Source organism: Myxocyprinus asiaticus, chromosome 26 (assembly GCF_019703515.2).
Source record: "Myxocyprinus asiaticus isolate MX2 ecotype Aquarium Trade chromosome 26, UBuf_Myxa_2, whole genome shotgun sequence".
NCBI lineage: Eukaryota > Metazoa > Chordata > Actinopteri > Cypriniformes > Catostomidae > Myxocyprinus > Myxocyprinus asiaticus.
In genome coordinates this window covers 7,861,246-7,882,734 of record NC_059369.1, presented here as the reverse complement: position 1 = coordinate 7,882,734, position 21,489 = coordinate 7,861,246, and the positions used below count along the sequence as shown (strand labels likewise).

Here is a 21,489-nt window from a genome sequence, read left to right as displayed (position 1 = left end):
GCAAGAAAATTGTGCATCTTTGTAAAACTTTGGCAGAAAGGCACCAGTTGCTCCAGTCCCATCTAGCTTGTGGCCAGTTGTTTCCTCCTAACATTCAATCTGTCAGTGAAGCACATGAACACAATGGCCAGTTATACAATAACAAAAATGCAATAAGGATGGCAAACTGTGTCACTCAGAGTACTTCAGAGGTATCAGGGGTTGTTTATAAAGGAACCAAATATACTAATGGCCTTGTTGTTGTAGATCACAACAGCAGTGGTTATACCTTTGGAAAAATATCAGTGATACTCAGTCCAACCGATGTCTACTTTGTTGTTGAACTATATGAATCTGTGCTTTTCTGTCCTTGGAGTTCACTCTCTGCACAACTCTGATCCAAAGTATGTGTGTCAATTGTGAGGGACTCGACATGGAGGCAAAGGTAGAATCCAAATGCAGGAAGTTTTACAACCAGCATACAAATCCAAAACACAAGGCAGAGACGTAGTCGTGAAGTAGGCAAAGTAGTTGTTAACAGGTAATCAGTCCAACCAGGCAAACAGAGCAAAACAGTAATCCAAAATCGGTAATCCAGTAAAGCAGGCACTATGGTCATAACAAGTAGGCAATGAAACGGACAATGAGAATAATGCTTGGTAAGGCAGTGAAACTGGCAATACTTCGCAAGGTCACAATGGCAAGGCATGGCCATTTATATGATACAAACAGGAAGTCACCATAAAAGAAATGGTTCAGTGTCAGTATTTGGGAGAGGGCTCCCTCTGGCGGTCGGCTGAAGGGATACCAGCCTCATTCATTACAAAATCCCCCACCCACGAACAACTCCCGGTGTTCTTCTTGGCCGTCCCCTTGGTTGTGGTGCAGGACGATTCTGGTGCGCTTGGAAGTCTTGGATCAGGGATGGATCCAATATGTCCTTGGTGGCTACCCATGATCTCTCCTCTGGTCCATAACCTTCCCAGTCCACCAGGTACTGCATCTGGCCCCCTCACCGATGTGAGTCTATGATCTCTGACCATGAAAGCAGGTGATCCGATCTCCAATGGAGGAGGCGGCTCAGGATCCATGGTTCCAGGGCCAGATGTCAGGTGGACAGGTTTCAACAATGACACATGAAAGGAAGGAAAGATGCGGTAGCTCCAGTCGGTAAGTTAAAGGATTGATTTGTCTGACAATTCTGAACGGACCAACATACCTGGGGCTGAGCTTCTTGCAGGGTAGCCGCAACTTGAGTTCCCGTGTAGATAGCCAGACTCTCTGGCCAGGTTGATAGTCAGGGTGGGGGCACCTCCATCGATCAGCTTGTATCTGTTGGGCCCGGATGGCCCACTGCAATCTGACGTGCGCACTGTCCCGCACCTGCTCGCTCCACCTGATCCATCATCCACCGCTGGCACCGTAGAGGGTTCACCCAACCAAGGGAACATAGGAGGTTGGTAGCCCAGCACACATTGGAAGGGAGCGAGTCCAGTAGATGAGTGCGTGAGGGTGTTCTGGGCGTATTCAGCCCACGGCAGGAAGTCGCTCCACCTATGTTGTTCTCGACTGCAGTAAGACCTGAGATACCTGCCGATTTCCTGGTTTAGCCTCTCCACCTGTCCATTAGCCTGAGGATGATAACCAGACGGGAGGCTGATGTTGATGTCTAGATGTTTACAGAAAGCCTGCCAGACTCTGGAAGTGAACTGTGGTCCGAGGTGTGACATGGTCTTCTGGTAGACCATAGATCCTGAAAACTTGGTGGAAAAGAGCATTAGCGGTTTCCATGGCAGTGGGTAGACCTTTCATGGGGATTAGTCTGCATGACTTAGAGAAACAATCAATGACAAAAGATGGTGGTATACCCATTGGAGTTTGGCAGATCAGTGATGAAGTCAACGGACAGGTGGGACCAGGGTCTCTGAGGGATAGGCAGTGACTGTAACAGGCCGGCTGGCAGTTCTCTAGGGGTTTTAGACTTTGCACACACTTGACATGCCTTAACATAAGCAGTGACGTCATTAATGATTGTGGGCCACCAAAATGAGTTACATACCAGGCTTATAGTCCTCTGGATGCCAGGGTGTCCAGTGCTGAGGGAGATATGAATCCATTGGATTGTTCTTTGGCGTAGAGTGTGTGGTACATACCGTTTTGTAGGAGGGCATTCAGGTGGTGCAGGGTCCGTTTGTTGGGCTCTTTGGATTTCTTCCATGATGTCCCAGCTTATGGGTGCGATGATAACAGAAGGTGGTAATATGGATTCGTTTTGAGGTATGTTGTGAAGGGGATTGTGACGATGGGAAAGAGCATCAGCTTTGCAGTTCTTGCTGCCAGGGTGGTAGGTGACTGAATTGGAACCTTGTGAAGAAGAGTGACCATCGGGCTTGTCATGGATTGAGATGTTTTGCTCCCTTGATGTATTTGAGGTTCTTATAGTTGGTGATTACTTGGAATGGATGGACAGAACCTTCAAGCCAGTGGTGCCACTCTTCTAGCGCAGCCTTCACAGAGAGTAGCTCTTTATTTCCAACTTCATAGTTCCTTTCAGCAGAGTTCAGTTTATGGGAAAAGAAAGCACAATAAAAGTCTTCCTGGACTACCATGGCATTGAGAGAGAACCGCCCCTATGCCGCAGTCTGAGGCATCCACTTCCACTATGAACAGTTGATTAGGATCTGGGTGCAAAAGAATGGGGGCGGTTGTGAAACTTGTCTTGAGGGTGTCAAAGGCTTTTTGAGCAGAGTCGCTCCATGGTAGCTTGGATGGTTTTCCTTTGAGCAATGACATTAAAGGGGCAGAGATGAGACTGTAGTTGCAGATAAATCTCTTGTAGAAGTCTGCAAAACCCAGGAAATGTTGTAGCTCCTTAACAGTGTGGGGTCTTGGCCACTCCATGACTGATGATATACCCTAAGAATGTTGTATGGGTAGCGTGGAACTCACACTTCTGCTTTCACATAGAACTGGTGCTTCAGAAGGTGGAAGAGGACCATTTTAACATCTTTGTGTTGTGCTTTATCTTGGGAGTATATGAGGATGTCGTCAGTGTAGGCGATGACACATCTGTTGAGGAGGTCTCTGAAGATCTCATTGATGAACGACTGGAACACAGCTGGTGCGTTGGCCAGGCCATAAGGCATCATCTGATATTCATAGTGTCCCCTAGTGGTGATAAATGTGGTTTTCCACTCGTCTCCCTCTCTAATACGAATCAGGTTGTAAGCACTCCTCAAATCCATTTTTGTGTAGATGCGTGATTCACGTAGTTGTTCTAGGGCATATGGCACAAGAGGGAGTGGGTACCTGTACTTGATTGTCACCATGTTCAATCCTCGGTAGTCAATGCATGGACGGAGCCCTCCATCTTTCTTCTCGATGAAGAAGCCTGCTGCAGCTGGTGAGGTGAAAAGACGAAAGAACCCTGAAGCTAAAGCCTCCTCGACATAAATCTCCATGGCCATGTTTTCAGGTCTTGACAATGGATAGGCATTGCTCCTAGGGGGTGCCATGTTGGGAAGTAACTCAACAGTGCAGACCCATGGACGATGAGGGGGTAGTTGGGTTGCCTTGATTTTGCTGAATACCTTGGCAAATTCAGAATATTCCCTGGGGACCTGGATTTAAGCTTGGTTCTCAGGACTTTCAATGCTAGTAGTTAAACATGGCATGGTGACTGTGACATGAAGACAGTTTGACTGACAATAATCTGACCATTGTTTTAACTCACCCTGGTTCCAAGAGATGATGGGATCATGGATAGCCAGCCATGGATGAACCAGGATGAGAAGATGCTTGGGTGAGTTGATGTCAAAGAGATATGGTCTCTGTGTGAAATAATACAATCTGTAATGTAACTGGAACAGTTTGGTGAGTGATGCCTGTGCCTATAGGTGCATTGTTCACAGCAGTGATGTTAATAGAGGGTATACAAGGTACCGTAGGGATGTGGAGTTTGTACTAGCTCATGGTGAATCAAATTCACAGCAGCCCCTGAGTCAACGAGTGCAGAAACACATTTCAGTTAATCAAAGGAGAGTTCAATGGGAAGAGAGAAAATGTGGTGCGTAGGAGATGAATGTTCTTGGTACTCACATTTGTTTTAGAGTCTGGATATCTTTTGCCTTTGTGAGGGCATGCAGAGTTTCGCTGATTCCTCTCACCACAGTAGTAACACAGCCGCTCCTTATGACGATGATCGTGTTCTTCATCAGAAACTCTGGCATAGGCGATCTGCATCGGTTCAGGGGCGTTGGGGCATGCCTGGACTTGACCATGGACCAATGGTTGTGACTTGGAACTTGATTTAGGATGTGGTGAATTATGTAGTAAATTAATCCTCACTGCTAAAGAAATTAAGTCATTAAGCATTGAATCCTCACCCTTGCGAGTTCGGCCCGCAGATTGTAGTTCAGTCCCTCTCTGAACACAGTCTTGAGTGCAATCTCGTTCCATCCACTTTGGGCTGCTAGTGTCCTGAAGTGTATGGCAAAGTCAGCTGCAGAACGTAAACCCTGGCGAACATGAAGCAGCTGAACTGAGACATCTTTACCTCCCTCTGGATATTCAAACACTTCATGGATCTGGGAAGCAAAGCAATCAAACGACGTTTGAAGCTGATTATCACTCTAGCAAACAGCTGAGTCTCAGTCTAATGCTTTACCGGTAAGTAATGTCAACAAATGCACATTTCTTGGACTCCTGACTGAATGACTCTTGTTGATTGGAGAAATATACACTTTACATTGATGTAAAAATCCCTTACATTTCTCTGGCGAGCCATCAAACTTATCAGGAAGAGCGAATCTTACCGGTGTAGCTTGTGGAGATGGAAGAAAATGGATATAGCATGTGAGGTTCTCATTTGCAGCCCTCTTAGGTGGTTAAGTTGTTCCTGGAAACTTTTGAGTAGTTCGCGCTGGTGAGCGAATGCAGTCTGGAGCTGAGCAACTTCCGCTGGATTCATTGGTGGCGAAGTATTCTGTGAGGGAATCGACATGGAGGCAAAAGTAGAATCCAAATGCAGGAAGTTTATTTACAACCAGCATACAAATCCAAAACACAAGGCAGAGACGTAGTCATGAAGCAGGCAAAGTAGTTGTTAACAGGTAATCAGTCCAACCAGGCAAACACAGCAAAACAGTAATCCAAAACCAGTAATCCAGTGAAGCAGGCACAATGGTCATAACAAGTAGGCAATGAAACAGACAATGACAATAATGCTTGGTAAAGCAGTGAAACTGGCAATACTTTGCAAGGCCACAATGGCAAGGTATGGCTATTTATATGATACAAACAGGAAGTCACCATAGAAGAAACGGTTCAATGTCAGTATTTGGGAGTGGGCTCCCTCTGGCGGTCAGCTGAAGGGATACCAGCCTCATTTGTTACCAGCCTCATTAATGCTGACAGTCTCTTGGATTACTATCCCCTTCTGGTGTATAAAGTGGCAGGCCTTTCTGTGGTGTCATTACATCACTCAGTGTGTTCTTTTTAACTTCAGACACAGAGCTGATTCAACAAGAAATAAAAAGAGTTCTCCCAGAATTAGAGGTTAACAAAATTCAAGATGTGGTCAATCATCTTTGTTTTGTGGTGGGTGTTCAGAAGACACAGGACCTTGCGCTAGTAGACGTGACAGATCTTCAGGACTTCTTATTCCCTATACAACGTCGAAAACTAATAATGGAATTCAAACAAAGAGGTAAGATAAAAAAGAATGTCCTAAACCATGTTTTTGCTCATTATTTTCACCATCGTATTCCTTTAAATTTGTATGCCTTTTTTGTAGAACACTCATAACAGAAATCATTTACATACAGCTGTTCCATGTATAGTTACTATAAAAGTTATTATAAAAGTCCTACTTTTTCATTTTAAAAAAATGTAGAGTCTATTTAGAGTGTAAAACTTTTGACTTTGTTTCTCTGTATGTATATTTCAAAGCATCTAGAGGCCAAGTGGATGAAATGCCAATTGAGATCACAGTCACCCCATTGCCACCACCCGACTCCCTATCTGAACAGCTATCCACTTCTGCAAATTCTGATTGGTTCAGTATGTTCCAGATTCCTTGGGACCGCATGCCTGCAGCCCTTCTTCATGCAGCATCCAATAAGGAGAAGGCTCCACTTGGACCGAGGAGAGAATTTGTAAGAACTGTTGTGGCAGCCATGAGGGAACTTTGCCCAAACCCAAACTTAGCTGACTGCGGGGAAGTGGCAAGAAACATTGTTTCTAAACATCCCTTAACATTTGGAGACTTTTCGGAGGAAGGGGAACAACTGGGAAAAGCTATAGTTCACTTCAAAGACAGCTGAAAACGTCTTGGTTACTGTCGTAACCTCCGTTCCCTGATGGAGGGAACGAGAAGTTGTGTCGATGTAGTGACACTAGGGGTCGCTCTTGAGAGCCCCAAACACCTCTATTCTTTTGAGAAAAGGCCAATGAGAATTGTCGAGTGGATTTTGCATGCCACTCCCCCGGACATACAGGTATAAAAGGAGAAGGAATGCCCACTCTCATTCAGGTTTTGTGCTGAGGAGCCGAGACAAGGTTCGGCCATTTCAGTGACTAGTACAGTGTTGTGGCAAGAGGGACACAAAGTCTCGTTCCCTCCATCAGGGAACGGAGGTTACGACAGTAACCAAGACGTTCCCCTTCTGTCACTCACTCAACATTGTGTCGATGTAGTGACACTAGGGGTCCCTATAGAAAAATGCCACAACAGGTGAACCGTGTTACGTGAACTGCTGATGCAGGTGCAAGCAAGCTGCTGCGTGCATAATAGGGAACCTTGGGCACATAGCCTGGCTGTGGTCTCAGGATCATATGAGAATCTGCCGGACTGAACTCCAGGCAAGTGCCGCTGACAGAAAATGCTTGCAGGTCCCCAACCCTCGTGATGGAGGTGAGCGCAATCAGGAGGGCCGTCTTTAAGGAGAGGGCTTTCAACTCGACTGACTCTAGCGGGTCAAAGGGGGCTCCGCAAAGGCCCAGGAGGACTGTGGGGAGATCCCATAAGGGGAAGAGGTGTGGCCTGGGAGGATTCAGCCTCTGGACGCCTCTGAGGAACCTGATGATCAAGTCATGCTTCCCTAGGGACTTACCATCCACTGCGTCGTGGTGGGCCACTATAGCGGCTACATATACCTTCCAGGTGGAGGTGGACAGCCGCCCCTCCAGCCTCTCCAGCAGGAAGGGAAGCACTGACCCGACTGTGCATCTCTGGGGGTCTTCGGCTCGGGAAGAACACCAATTCGTGAACAAGCTCCACTTCAGGGCATAATGCTGCCTCGAAGAAGGGAGCTCTGGCCTGAGTGATCATGTCTACCACTGCTGGTGGTAGGCCACTTAGGTCTTCAGCATCCCGTCCAAGGGCTAGATGTGGAGGTTCCAGAGGTCTGGGCATGGGTGCCAGATGGTGCCCCTTCCCTGAGAAAGAAGGTCCTTCCTCAGGGGAATCTTCCAGGGAGGTGCTGTCGCGAGGAGCATGAGGTCCGAGAACCAAGTCTGGGTGGGCCAATATGGGGCCACGAGGGTGACTTGTTCCTAGTCCTCCCTGACCTTGCACAGGGTCTGTGCAAGTAGGCTCACTGGGGGAATGCATATTTGGGCAGCCCCCGGGGCCAGCTGTCTGCCAGTGCTTCTGTCCCGAGGGGGGCTCCCGTCAGAGAATACCAGAGCGGGCAGTGGGAGGATTCCTGGGAAGTGAATTTGAATCCAAATCAGCTGGACCACCTGGGGGTGGAGTCTCCACTCTCCGCTGAGCATCGCCTGCCGCGACAGCGCATCCGCTTTAGCGTTGAGGCTGCCAGGATGTGAGTGGCCTGCAGTGACCTCAGCCACCGCTGACTCCAAAGGAGGAGATCAACGGCAATAGCCTCCGCAGGGTGAGCAGTACAGCCAGCAACTCTAGGCAGTCGATGTTCCAACCCAGTCATGGTCCTGTCCAGGAACCAGCGGCTGCGTGCCCATTGCACATGGCACCCCAGCCCAACTTGGAGGCATCTGTTGTGAACACAATGCATCTGGACACCTGCTGTATGGGAACTCCTGCCTGCAAAAACATGAGGTCTGTCCAAGGGCTGAATAAGTGGCGGCAGAGTGGCGTGATAGCTACGCGATGTGTGCCACGGCGCCATGCCCATCTGGGGACTCAAGTCTGAAGCCAGTGCTGAAGCGGTCTCATATACATCAACCTGAGCGCTGTGACCGCCGCCGAGGAAGACATATGCCCCAGGAGCCTCTGAAAGTGTTTCAGTGGAACCACTGTCCTACGCCTGAATGACTTCAGGCAGTTCAGCACCAACTGCGTGCACTCGCTTGTGAGGCGTCCTATCTTTGAGACCAAGTCTAGAATCCCGATTCTAGTGTGCTAGAATCAGCCAGTTGTCGAGGTAGTTGAGTATGCAGACACCCACTTCCCTTAACGGGGCAAGAGCTGCCTCTGCAACTTTCGTGAAGATGTGAGGGGACAGGGATAGGCCGAAGGGGAGGACCTTGTACTGATACACCCGGCCGTCGAAAGCAAACCATAGGAAGGGTCTGTGTCAAGGTAAAACTGAGACATGAAAGTACGCATCCTTCAGGTCTACGGCCGCGAACCAATCTTGATGCCGGACGCATGTCAAAATATGTTTCTGCATTAGCATCTTGATCGGGAGTCTGTGTAAGGCCAAGTTCAGAACTCGCAGGTCCAAGATTGGCCGCAACCCACCGCCTTTCTTTGGTACAATGAAGTAAGGACTGTAGAACCCTTCCCCCATTTCGGCTGAAGGGACAGGATCTATCACGCCCTTGTGAAGAAGGGTCGTAATCTCCGCACGCAGGGTGGCGGCTTTCTCGCCCTGCACTGAAGTGAAGCGGATGCCGCTGAACCGGGGCGGGTGCCTGGTGAACTGAATCGTGTAGCCGAGTCGGATGGTCCTGGCCAGCCACCACGACAGATTGGAAAGCGTTAGCCACGTGTCCAAGCTCCGGGCGAGGGGCACTAAATGGACAATCGTGTCTGACGGGCCTCACGGCGTGGAGGAGCAGGTGACGCCATGTCGAGGAGCGTTGCTTCATCCCGAGGTGGCTGCGCTGAGGGAGACCTCGAAGCACTTACCTTGCTCTGCGTATCCGGCATAGGGCAGGTTAGTGACTGAGGAGGAGGACCTCTCGGGTCGTCCTCGAGACTCGTCACAACCAGTTGGGCATAGGCATGGCACAGCCGGGTGCACGAAAGTGGGGGGACCGAGTTTGCAGGGCCCTGGCTGCAAGTGCTCGGTGTCTGGTTGCCGTGGCAATGGCAGTCATGAACACCGATTATGTGACCCAAGGTGTGAGGAAACTGCTCTTTTTTTGACAATTTGGGTACTGTAGCCCGTTCGGGGTGCGGGGAACAAAAAAGAGAAGGAAAGAAAAGATTTACTTCCCGGCCCTCCACCGGGGGATGGAGTGCCCTGGATACCAGCTCCATAGTGGACGTCTCGCTCCCTGGGTCGTCTGTCTCAGGGGCGCTTAGGAGCCTTCCGGGTCCTCGTTCCGGCCCATGAGACAGGGGGCGTTAGCTTTCTGCGGGGGGCTCTACGCTGGAGACGAGAGCTGGGCTCATGTGGAGCCACTTGGGCTTTCGCCGCCGCAGGGGGACGCCCTTGGCGAGCAGATGGGGTGCGGGATTCTTGAGCCGCGCCGGGGCAAGATGTGCTGGATGGTCTCCGTATGCTTCTTCACTGCCGAGAACTGCTGGGCGAAGTCCTCAACGTTGTCGCTGAAAGGTCCAATCTGGGAGATGGGCACATTGAGAAAGCGTGCTTTGCCGGCGTCCCTCATCTCGACCAGATTTAGCCACAGGTGGCGCTCCTAGACCACCAAGGTGGAAATCGCCTGCCCGAGTGCTCGCGCTGTGACCTTTGTCGCCCGGAGGGCATAGATTACACTTACATTCGTATATGGCACAAATAGGTTTCTAACAACATTATGGAGAGTAAATTACATCTTTTTTACATTTTGTGTAAGACTATCCCTTTAATGCACTTATTTTTTATAATTATATGAAACTAATAAAATAATATTTTAAAAAATAATTTTGCTGAGTAAGCTTAGTATTGTTTTTTATTTATTTATTTATTTATTTTTTTATGTTGTTTTCAAGGAAACTTCCACAAAGATGTCAGTAGAAAATGAGCTAAACCTACCAGCCACACCAAGACTCATCATGCTTGGTAAGTAGAAAATATAGAGTAAACAACGTATATGTTTCTTTGCAGTTTTTATGGTGTCTTTTCATATTTCAGGAGATACACTTCTAACTTCATCTAAGTGGATGGTCAGCAGCATTGAGGGGAAAATGACTCATTGCATTGATGAGCAGCTGGATTTTGCTGCAGCACTCTGTGCTTTTTGGTTGCTTTTATGTTTTTAATATCGAGTACCAGGAGTCAGCCAGTGCCACGCTAGAGCTCATTCAAAGGTAAGTGTTAAAAACCATTATGTCCAATCATGGTTTTATTTAAGTAACAGCTAGTCTAATACACACGGGGAACAACCACTGTTTTGACACATTTGATCATGAGGTTCTTTGTGAGGATTAATCCTGAGGGGACAAAGTGTGCTTCAAAATCTGGAACTAGCCGCAAAACTGGGTCTACTGTTAAAAGAAAGGTTCAAAATGTTAATCCACATGTCCATACATTTTTGCAGAGGCTCACCGAATTTGAGTGGAAAACATCTAATTAAGTAAGTGAAAGCAGTATTTATAAAGACTTTCATTATAAAGACATAAACAGGTAATTTAATTTGTGTTGAATTATTACAGGTTTGGAACAACATGTGGGTCAATAGTGACTGATTAATAGTGACAATAATTTGTTATTGTGGTTATGTGATGTAATTATTTGCCAGTTTCATTGAAAATATGCCAGATAAATTGCTAGAATTCACTAAAATACACTGGCATTGTTATTTTTTATTTATTTATTTATTTTTGTGTGTGTAATATTGTAAAATAAAAAACTTTAAATATGCTTGATGAATTGCTAAGTCAATAAATTACACTGGCAGTTTACTTTTTTGTTATATTGTAAAGTAAAAAAGAATGCTTGTATTTGGTTATAATTTTTACTAAGGTTATAAGATGTCATTTTGCCAATTCTATAGAAAATGTGGTTGATTTACTTTGTCATACACTAGTACACATTTTAGTATAATATGTTCTGATTTGATTAATTTTGTGATATCTTTTGTGTTGTGTATTTATGTTTTGCCAAAGTAATAAAATATATTTGTATGAACATTTTATATGCTTTCTCTTTTTTTAAAAAAGAAAATAACAGTAAAGAATATTGCATCATTTTTATAACACCAGAATGACTACTATATATTATATACTGTTATACTGAAATTAGAATGTCGTGGAAAAGTTCATTTATTTCAGTAATTCAACTCAAATTGTGAAACTCGTGTATTAAATAAATTCAGTGCACACAGACTGAAGTAGTTTAAGTCTTTGGTTCTTTTAATTGTGATGATTTTGGCTCACATTTAACAAAAACCCACCAATTCACTATCTCAAAAAATTAGAATACATCATAAGACCAATAAAAAAAACATTTTTAGTGAATTGTTGGCCTTCTGGAAAGTATGTTCATTTACTGTATATGTACTCAATACTTGGTAGGGGCTCCTTTTGCTTTAATTACTGCCTCAATTCGGCGTGGCATGGAGGTGATCAGTTTGTGGCACTGCTGAGGTGGTATGGAAGCCCAGGTTTCTTTGACAGTGGCCTTCAGCTCATCTGCATTTTTTGGTCTCTTGTTTCTCATTTTCCTCTTGACAATACCCCATAGATTCTCTATGGGGTTCAGGTCTGGTGAGTTTGCTGGCCAGTCAAGCACACCAACACCATGGTCATTTAACCAACTTTTGGTGCTTTTGGCAGTGTGGGCAGGTGCCAAATCCTGCTGGAAAATGAAATCAGCATCTTTAAAAAGCTGGTCAGCAGAAGGAAGCATGAAGTGCTCCAAAATTTCTTGGTAAACGGGTGCAGTGACTTTGGTTTTCAAAAAACACAATGGACCAACACCAGCAGATGACATTGCACCCCAAATCATCACAGACTGTGGAAACTTAACACTGGACTTCAAGCAACTTGGGCTATGAGCTTCTCCACCCTTCCTCCAGACTCTAGGACCTTGGTTTCCAAATGAAATACAAAACTTGCTCTCATCTGAAAAGAGGACTTTGGACCACTGGGCAACAGTCCAGTTCTTCTTCTCCTTAGCCCAGGTAAGACGCCTCTGACGTTGTCTGTGGTTCAGGAGTGGCTTAACAAGAGGAATATGACAACTGTAGCCAAATTCCTTGACATGTCTGTGTCTTGATGCCTTGACCCCAGCCTCAGTCCATTCCTTGTGAAGTCCTTGTGAAGACAATCATAAGGCTGCGGTTCTCTCGGTTGGTTGTGCATCTTTTTCTTCCACACTTTTTCCTTCCACTCAACTTTCTGTTAACATGCTTGGATACAGCACTCTGTGAACAGCCAGCTTCTTTGGCAATGAATGTTTGTGGCTTACCCTCCTTGTGAAGGGTGTCAATGATTGTCTTCTGGACAACTGTCAGATCAGCAGTCTTCCCCATGATTGTGTAGCCTAGTGAACCAAACTGAGAGACCATTTTGAAGGCTCAGGAAACCTTTGAAGGTGTTTTGAGTTGATTAGCTGATTGGCATGTCACCATATTCTAATTATTTGAGATAGTGAATTGGTGGGTTTTTGTTAAATGTGAGCCAAAATCATCACAATTAAAAGAACCAAAGACTTAAACTACTTCAGTCTGTGTGCACTGAATTTATTTAATACACGAGTTTCACAATTTGAGTTGAATTACTGAAATAAATGAACTTTTCCACGACATTCTAATTTATTGAGATGCACCTGTATTGCACAAGGTTACACTGGGTTTTATTTTGACTTTTGAATTATCCTGATCCAACACATTCAACCTCTCAGATATAAAAGTGTTTGTGTCTGTACCATGGTGCTTTAGACCGTTCTGTAGACTCTGACTCTCTAGACTACTGATTTGCTCCTATTGCAGCTGAACTGCTCCAGTCCTGCGCAATGAAGCCGGTGCATCTTGGAGAGGCTACAATGGATTTTCTGATACACGGGGTCCATAACGTCACTGAAGGGGCCCCTGAGAGTGTGTGTGGGGCCACAGTAACACTCATGCTGCTGTTACTGTGCCTACTGCTGGCCATCAAACACAGAACAGAGAAATCACATGTACCAGGTCAGTCAGTTCTTTTATCATGGTTTTGCACTCTTTAGAAGTCTGCTCTTGGTATCTCAGTTTGGTTTCTGTGCTATTGAGACACTACTGAACCTAAATCATTACAAATAAATTTAAGGAGTTGAATCTGGCCTTTGTATTTTTTGTCAGTGACTGTGCTGCATTTGGGTAAATGTATAAACTTGTTAGATTTGGTAACACTTTAAATTAATGTTCCCTTTCTTAAGGGTTTATAAAGGAGTTAATTTATTCCTAGTAAGACATTTACAAATTAACTATAAATCATTGAGATGCAGTTATAACAACATGAATAAAAAGAGAGACTTTTTATGCAATACTTGCCAAATAGTGAGCATTTAAAATAAATAAATAAATAAATAAATAAGGTCATCATGCTTATTCACAGCATATATCATACAGTATAATAAATGACCATTAAAACATACTGAACTTTATGTACATAGGTTTTTAATTTTGGCAACTCCTTAATAAATTCTTCATATGTGTCTACTTTACACTAAGGCACAATTTCATAGGTTACTAAAGTTGAATAAGTGTTATTAAGCATTTATAACATGTGAGGTAAAAATGGCTCACTATTTGGCAAGAAATTATCATAACCACATATCAATGATTTATAATGCATTTGAAAAGGGCTTATTTGCTATTAATTAACTCCTTTATAAACACTTCTCAAAGGGAAAATTAGTGTAGGATGTTACCTAAAATGTATATGAATACTGCATACTTTTAGAAGTATATCATATGACATTTTAAGATACTGTCGTCAATGCATGCCATGTCATGTCATATGTGTTTGCTGTATTGTGTTTTATTCAGGTCCCTCCTGGGTCTGGGCCCACTGCTGTCTTACTGTCGGTTTATCTGGTGTGGGATCGGTACGGCCAGCAACTACTACAATTCGAAATACGGAGACATTGTGCGTGTCTGGATCAACGGTGAGGAAACTCTCATCCTGAGCAGGCAAGTCCTGAAACCATGCTTCAAAACCACACCACCATATCACAGAATTAACCTTCACCAGTACAAATTAATCCAAACCTGTTACAGGTCCTCAGCTGTGTATCATGTACTGAAGAGATCTCTGTACACCTCACGGTTTGGCAGTAAACTGGGTCTGCATTGTATCGGGATGCATGAACAGGGAATTATATTTAACTCAAACATTGCACTCTGGAAGAAAATCCGCACCTTCTATGCTAAAGGTGAGCATGCTTTTTATAAGATGCAATAATGGTACCTATTCTAAATGTGAAGTTAGGTAATAAATTATTTTATTTATTTTTTCATTTAATTTTGATTTATTTGATCTATTTCTTTCATTTTATTTTATCATTGTCTTTTGCAAAATGTCACAAGTCTCAATATTTTCCTCATGTTCCCATGCCAATGTGTGTCAGCTCTAACAGGTCCAGGCTTCAGAGGACTCTAGAGATCTGCACCTCTTCCACAAACACACACTTTGATGATCTGTCTCATTAGACACACTAAAAAGGATAATATTTTAATTTGATCCATCCAACAAGAGTGTAAATTCTTAGGAACAGTTCACCCAAAAATGAAAATTTCCTCATCACTTACTCACCCTCATGCCATCCCAGATGTGTATGACTTTTGTTCTTCAGCAGAATACAAATGAAGATTTTTAGAAGAATATCTCAGCTCTTTAGGTCCATACAATGCAAGTGAATGGGGATCAGACCTTTGTAGCTCCAAAGATCCCATAAAAGAAACACAGAAGTAATCCATATGACTCCTGTGGTTAAATCCATATCTTCAGAAGTGTGGGTAAGAGAAACAGGTGAGAAACAGAAGTCCTTTTTTTAACTTCTGAAGACATGGATTAAACCACTGGAGTTGTATGGATTACTTTTATGTTTCCATTATGTGATTTTTGGAGCCACAAAGTTCAGATCACCATCCACTTGCATTGTATGGACCTAGAGAGTTCAAATATTCTTCTAAAAATCTTCATTTGTGTTCTGCAGAAGAATGAAAGTCACCCTCATGCCATCCCAGATGTGTGAGTAAATGATGAGATGGAGCTGGAGTTGACAAAATTGAATATTTTTCTATTTTAACCATGTGTTGTACTCTGGAGCCATTTCGTTTTTTAATCAGTTAAGCTGCCTCTATAACCTAAACTAAAATGCCAAAATTATTTTACAATTCTTAACAGAAATGATCACAATGGGAATGAAAGAGTTGACATTTTGAAGCTGTGACTGCAGAACTGTAAACATTGTTTAAAATATAAAAAATATAAAACTTACCAGACCACGTGTCAAACTGTTGCATCCACCATGAGTAGGAAGTGGGAAAAGGGGTCCTCAGAGTTATAGATGACCATGACATTGCCTGATTTATTCAGGATTATTAAACAAAATCTGACGGCATTGACGCAAAGTGAGGACACAAATTTGATAGGCAGTTTTTTATGGAAACTATAATTTAAAGTTTACTTTATGTACTATTTGATATTGTACATATCCCTACCTTTCATTTGATTTTTATATTTATTAATTTGTTGCATATTTAAACACTTTGTTTGGCAGTTTAACATTGTGACCTCTTGCTGAGGACAAGTGAAGTTATATGTGCTTCCAAGTATACAGCATGCATTAAAACAATTCTAATATAGTGCAAAAATTGACTATTATAGTGAGATTAAAAGTAGGGATTATGTCATTTTGCTATGGTCCGCTTTGTGTTTATATTCATGACTGTAATGTCTTGACTCACTTGTGTTGTCACTTTCATTGTCACACTGATGTCAAAAGAATGGTGCTACTCCAGGTGCTGTCCCAACTTAACTATTCCTAGTTACCTAAAGTCCTCTTTCAAAAACACTTTTCAGCTCTTAATGCTCATTAACAGCATATATCATAAAATAAAGCCTGATAGCCATTAAACCATAGTGAACTTCATGTACATATGTTTCTAATGTTGGCAAACAATAAATGTTTCATATGTGTCCACTTTACATTAAGGTACATTTACATAAATTACTAATGTTGAACAAGTAATATTAAGCATTTATAACATGCACAGTAATATGGCTGGCCATTTGGCAATGAGAGTCTTGCTTTTTATGCATTTTGTTATAACTGCATATCAATGATTTATAATGCATTTGAAAATTAATTATTAGTCTTTAATAAACCACTTTAAAAACCCTTAACAAAGGAAAAAGTTATGTAAAGTGGTACCTGTGAATATCTGTAAAGGTTTGAGTGTTTATGCAGTGTTTATGTGTGTTTCAGTCAGGAGTTGCAGGACGCTATCTCAGCTCTGATAGAGAAGAAGAGAGCTCAACTGTCACAGACAGACAAACTGGACCACCTTGACTTCACTGCTGAACTCATATTCGCCCAGGTGAATGTCACATGACAGTATGTCACACACAAAAACACCTCTGAAACACATTAGAGGCATGGAAGGATGATTGACCTGGTTGTGCGTGAGATGTGTGTTTATGTGTGTTTAGAGTCACGGGGAGCTGAGCGCTGAGACACTCTCCGGACACTCTATCTATCAGTCTGTTCTTTATGCTGCTGTTACTCAAACAGAATCCAGACGTTGAGTCCAAGATCCTGCAGGAAATACACACTGTCTTAGGTCTGAACACTTCAAACATGTCAACTCAAAAATTAAAAAAAAAATCTTCCTTTCAACGAAAAGTGTCAACCAAAAATGAAAATGCTGTCATTATTTACTCACCCTCATGTTGTCCTAAACTCATATGCTTTTATTTTTCAATGGAACACAAAAAGAGAAATGTTGAAGAATTTTCAAGCAGGTCTTTTCCATACAATGACTGTTCATGGCGACTATGATTGTGAAGCTCCATAATGGTCCATGTGAAGTCTTCTGAACCTGTGCAATAGCTATGTGTGAGACTGAAATTCAAGTCATTATTCACTGATAATCTTCCTCTCAGAAAGATTTTCAGTTAATTTAAAATGTAAATTTCAGTCTGTTCCTCACACAAGGCTATAATATACTTCAAAAAACTTGTAAGACAGCGCGTGTGTCATCTGGGCAACTTTTATGGTAATTGTATGCTGTTTTTTTTCTCCTTTTTGGAGCTTGACAGCTGTGGTCACCATGAACTGTTCTTGCATAGAAAAGAGCAGCCAGGACATTCTTCAAAGTGTCTCCTTATGTGTTCCACAGAAACATCACGTTTGAATGACACGAGGGTGGGAAAAAAATGACAGAAGTTTCATTTTTGGGTGAACTAGTAGTCAAGCTTTCTTTTATCCAGATGTGTCTCTTTTAATTTAAGCATTTTAAAATAGATGATATATCTGTGTGTCATTAAATGTTGTGCTTTGTTGATTGTTGTTTGTGTGTGTTTTGTAGCTGGTGAGAGTCTGCAGCACTCACATCTGCCAGATTACACGTTCTCAAGAGTTTTATCAACGAGTCGCTCAGGTTTCATCCGTTCGTGGACTTCACCATGTGCCGGGCGCTGGATGATGATGTCATCGAGGGTTACAGAGTGAAGATAGGAACAAACATCATACTGAACGTGGGCTGTATGCACAGAACGGAATTCTTCCCCAAAACAAGTACGTTCAGTCTGGACAACTTCCAGAAAAACGTGAGTGATCAATTTAATGCCTTTTTCTTTTTTTACGTGAATGCTCTTTCAAAAATATATCTTGGTAACCATAATAATAATTAAAACATTGGTATGATGGAGTAAAATTCATTCAGTTCATTCTGAGCAAAAACTGTATTTTTTCATTCCGCTTCAGGAGTTCTGCAGCCTCCTTTCCAAGTTAGAATAAAATAAAAGAACAGTTAATAATGTTCTTTTTAAAATGACAGTACTCTATGCTCAGGGGTGGTGAATTACTAATTACAGTGTTGCCAGATCTCGCAAGAGAAACAAGTGAACTGGTCTGGAAAAACAAGCCCAAAATAAGCCACTTTCCTCATCAAAATAATTGAAAATAAGCTATTTTTTTTTTTCTTGTGTGGTGGATTTATCAGCATAGAAATCATAACAAGCATACAGTTATTTAACAGTATTATTTTAATTACAGATCTGCTTCTGAGTCAAAACCCGGCATCATCAAATCTGTATTAATGCATCATATCTAACAATAATTCAGTGAAGACTTGGAAACAATTGAGAAATGTACTTTTTACCTCTAGTAATGTTTTCCTATTGTCTGGATTAGCCATGCATGTATATGAAGTAATTATAAATAGTTGTTAAAAAGTTCTTCATTCACAGAATTTGACATCCACAACAGGCAATTAGGCAAAAAAATGTGTGATGCAGCAGTTTCCTTCAGGTTCAAAGCACGTTTCATTTTTTTTGGGCAACATGAAGAGGTGTAGATCCAACAGTTTACTGTGATAAACCCTCTGGCCTTTAGTTTCATGAAAAATTATCAGAACGAAACTTTTAAAATAAAGTTTCACTTTGTTCCTGTTTTCAGTTACGTTCTGCAAAAGATGTTGTTTGTTTAAATTATCTCTTCATTTACTCATCCTCATGCCATCCCAGATGTGTATGACTTTTTCTTCTGCAGAACACAAACAAAGACATTAGAAGAATATTTCATCTCTGTAGGTCCATACAATGCAAGTGAATGGGTGCCAAAACGTTGAAGCTCCAAAATCCACATAAGGGCAACATAAAAGTACTCCAGACAACTCTGGTGGTTAAATCCTTATATTCTGCAGCGATATGATAGGTGTGGGTGAGAAACAGATCAATATTTAAGTCCTTTTTTCTTCACTTTCACGTTCTCCTTCTTCTGTTTTTGGTGATTCACATTCTTCATGCATATCACCACCTAATGGACAGACAGGAGAATATATTATAAAAATAAATGACATAAATATTGATCTGTTTCTCACCCACACCTATCATATCATGTCTAAACACATGGATTAAAACACTGGAGTCGTATAGATTACTTTTATGATCTCTTTGTGTGGATTTTGGAGCTTCAAAATTTTGGAACACGTTAAAGGAGTAGTTGACCCAAAAATGAAAATTCTCACATCATTTACTCACCCTCATGCCATCCCAGATGTGTATGACTTTTTTCTTCTGCTGAACGCAAATGAAGATTTTTAGAAGAATATTTCAGCTCTGTAGGTCCAGTGTTTAAATCCATATTTTCTGAAGCGATATGATAGATGTGGGTGAGAAACAGATTGATATTTAAGTCCCTTTTCCCCCTTTAAATCTCCACTTTCAAACAGCCCTCCTAAGCACTCTTCTTCTTTTTTTGGTGATTCACATTCTTCATGCATAGATTAATTTTATGCTGCATTTATGTGCTTTTTGGAGCTTCAAAGTTCTGGTGACCATTTACAGAATGTATCATTCCTGACCCAATCATGTTATGAAGTATACTGAATTAAATGAAGAACCTTAGAATATCAACTGTATAACATAAAGAGAAGATACAGTAAAAATAAATAATAATGAAAATGCTTAAATTAAGCTGTTGCTAATCAACCTAATAAATTGTCACATAAAAATTTCAGCATGTTACGATGTCCAGCGACATCATTGGCTGTAGTGAAAGTCATAGGAATTCAAATGAGTGCAGTCGCACGATATCATATATGAATTAGCCAAATTTAGAAAAGTCGTACGAATCCTGACGATTTCGCCATGAGAGTGTGTTGGCAGTACCTCTTCCTGTCACAACAGCAGAGTATCTGTCTGTCTGTCTGCCGGCATGCTGTCTCACCCTCTCCTCACAGTCAGGGGGTGTGTTCTCAGAGCTTTTCAGTGTTACATCCTTGATTGTTTTAGCAAATATTCTCATGCCCTCTCGATGAACGTTTAGACGGTCATATAGATGCTCATGAGTGATGCGGTGATGATTTGCTATGTGTACATCCGGCATGAGTGCACACACATCAGCTATCTTTGCATTGATGGCACTGATGATGTTTTGTGGAACATCTCTGCGAGGCAGCAGTGTAGAGATAATGACTTTGGGGTAGATTCCTCTAGCTGTTTTCACCACATTGATGAGAGCTTTGGCGACATCCACTCTTCTGGTGCTGAGGTCATTTGTCCCAGTGTGCAGTATGATGTGTGATGGTGTTCCAAAAACATCCTCTCTCAGCAGCTTCAAAGCAGAGTGAGAGGTGGGATACCAGAGTATCCCCACAGTTCTCCTGGGGAACAGTTGTCTCTGGTCCAGGTGGTTGCCGTTAGAGTCACAGAGGATGATGATGTTGCATTGTCTCTTCTGTTCTCTGTTGGATGTTGTTGTGGCCTGTGGATATTTCTGTCTGGAGCTGATGTCTTTTCTCAGAGTTCTGAGAACCTTGAGAGACCTGAGAAACCTACAGGGTTGCAGGGGATGAGATGGTGTGTGTTTGTGTGTTGACACTGCTGGTGTTGTGTTGTTTTTCTGATGTGTTCAGGAGGAGAGGTGTTGAGTGTTTCTGTGCTGGTACACTGTTGCTGTTGTTCTGTGGTTGTTATCTGTTCATTGCTTGTGTGTAGCTGTTTTCTCATCTCCTCCAGTTGTTTCTCCAGCATATTGCTGTGTTGATCTTTCTTGATCAGCTCCTCTCTCTCTCTCTCTCTCTCTCTGAAAAGGTGCCGAATCGCTTCTTTCAGCCATTCGGATCAGGCCCACGCTCATGTGATGATGAAGTCCATCCTTGTGACGCTGTTGTCTCGTTTCTCTGTGTGTCCAGTAAAGGGCTGTACAGTCGACAGCATCCCTCAAACCAACAACCTCTCGCAGCAGCCTGTGGACGATCAGCACCCAGCGCTCACTGTACAGCTGCTCGTCAGAAACCTGTAACACACCAGACACACTCCTAGCTTATTTACATGTATTTATCGCACGCTTGGTAGTTGTCATAGTCTTTTGGATGTTCGTATGGCTAAATTAGCTTGTAATTAAATTTATATGTAACTGTTATGATGTATGACATTGTGCCATTCTGTGTATTACCAGTTCAGACTGTGTCTATACTGTTATACAAAACTATAATTAAATGGTGTCGTTGTAACTGATTGTTTTCTCAAAGAGGTTATGTCAGCTGAAGTTTTGGGGAAGGTAATTTTTCGTGCCATGCATAGACAAAATAACTACACTGAAGCTATTTAAGAGGGCAATATCGTTTTAAGTTGATAAATAATTGGCCTCAAACTTTGAGAAAAATAAAAATTGTCAATCGGTTTCAAACACAAAAACAATAAGAATT

General features: G+C 42.5%; 1 pseudogene; it reads left to right on the top strand.

Moving 5' to 3' along the window:
• Positions 1 to 3,737: 3,737 nt before the first annotated feature.
• On the top strand, positions 3,738 to 21,259 carry LOC127416698 (aromatase-like; annotated as a pseudogene).
• Positions 21,260 to 21,489: the final 230 nt, after the last annotated feature.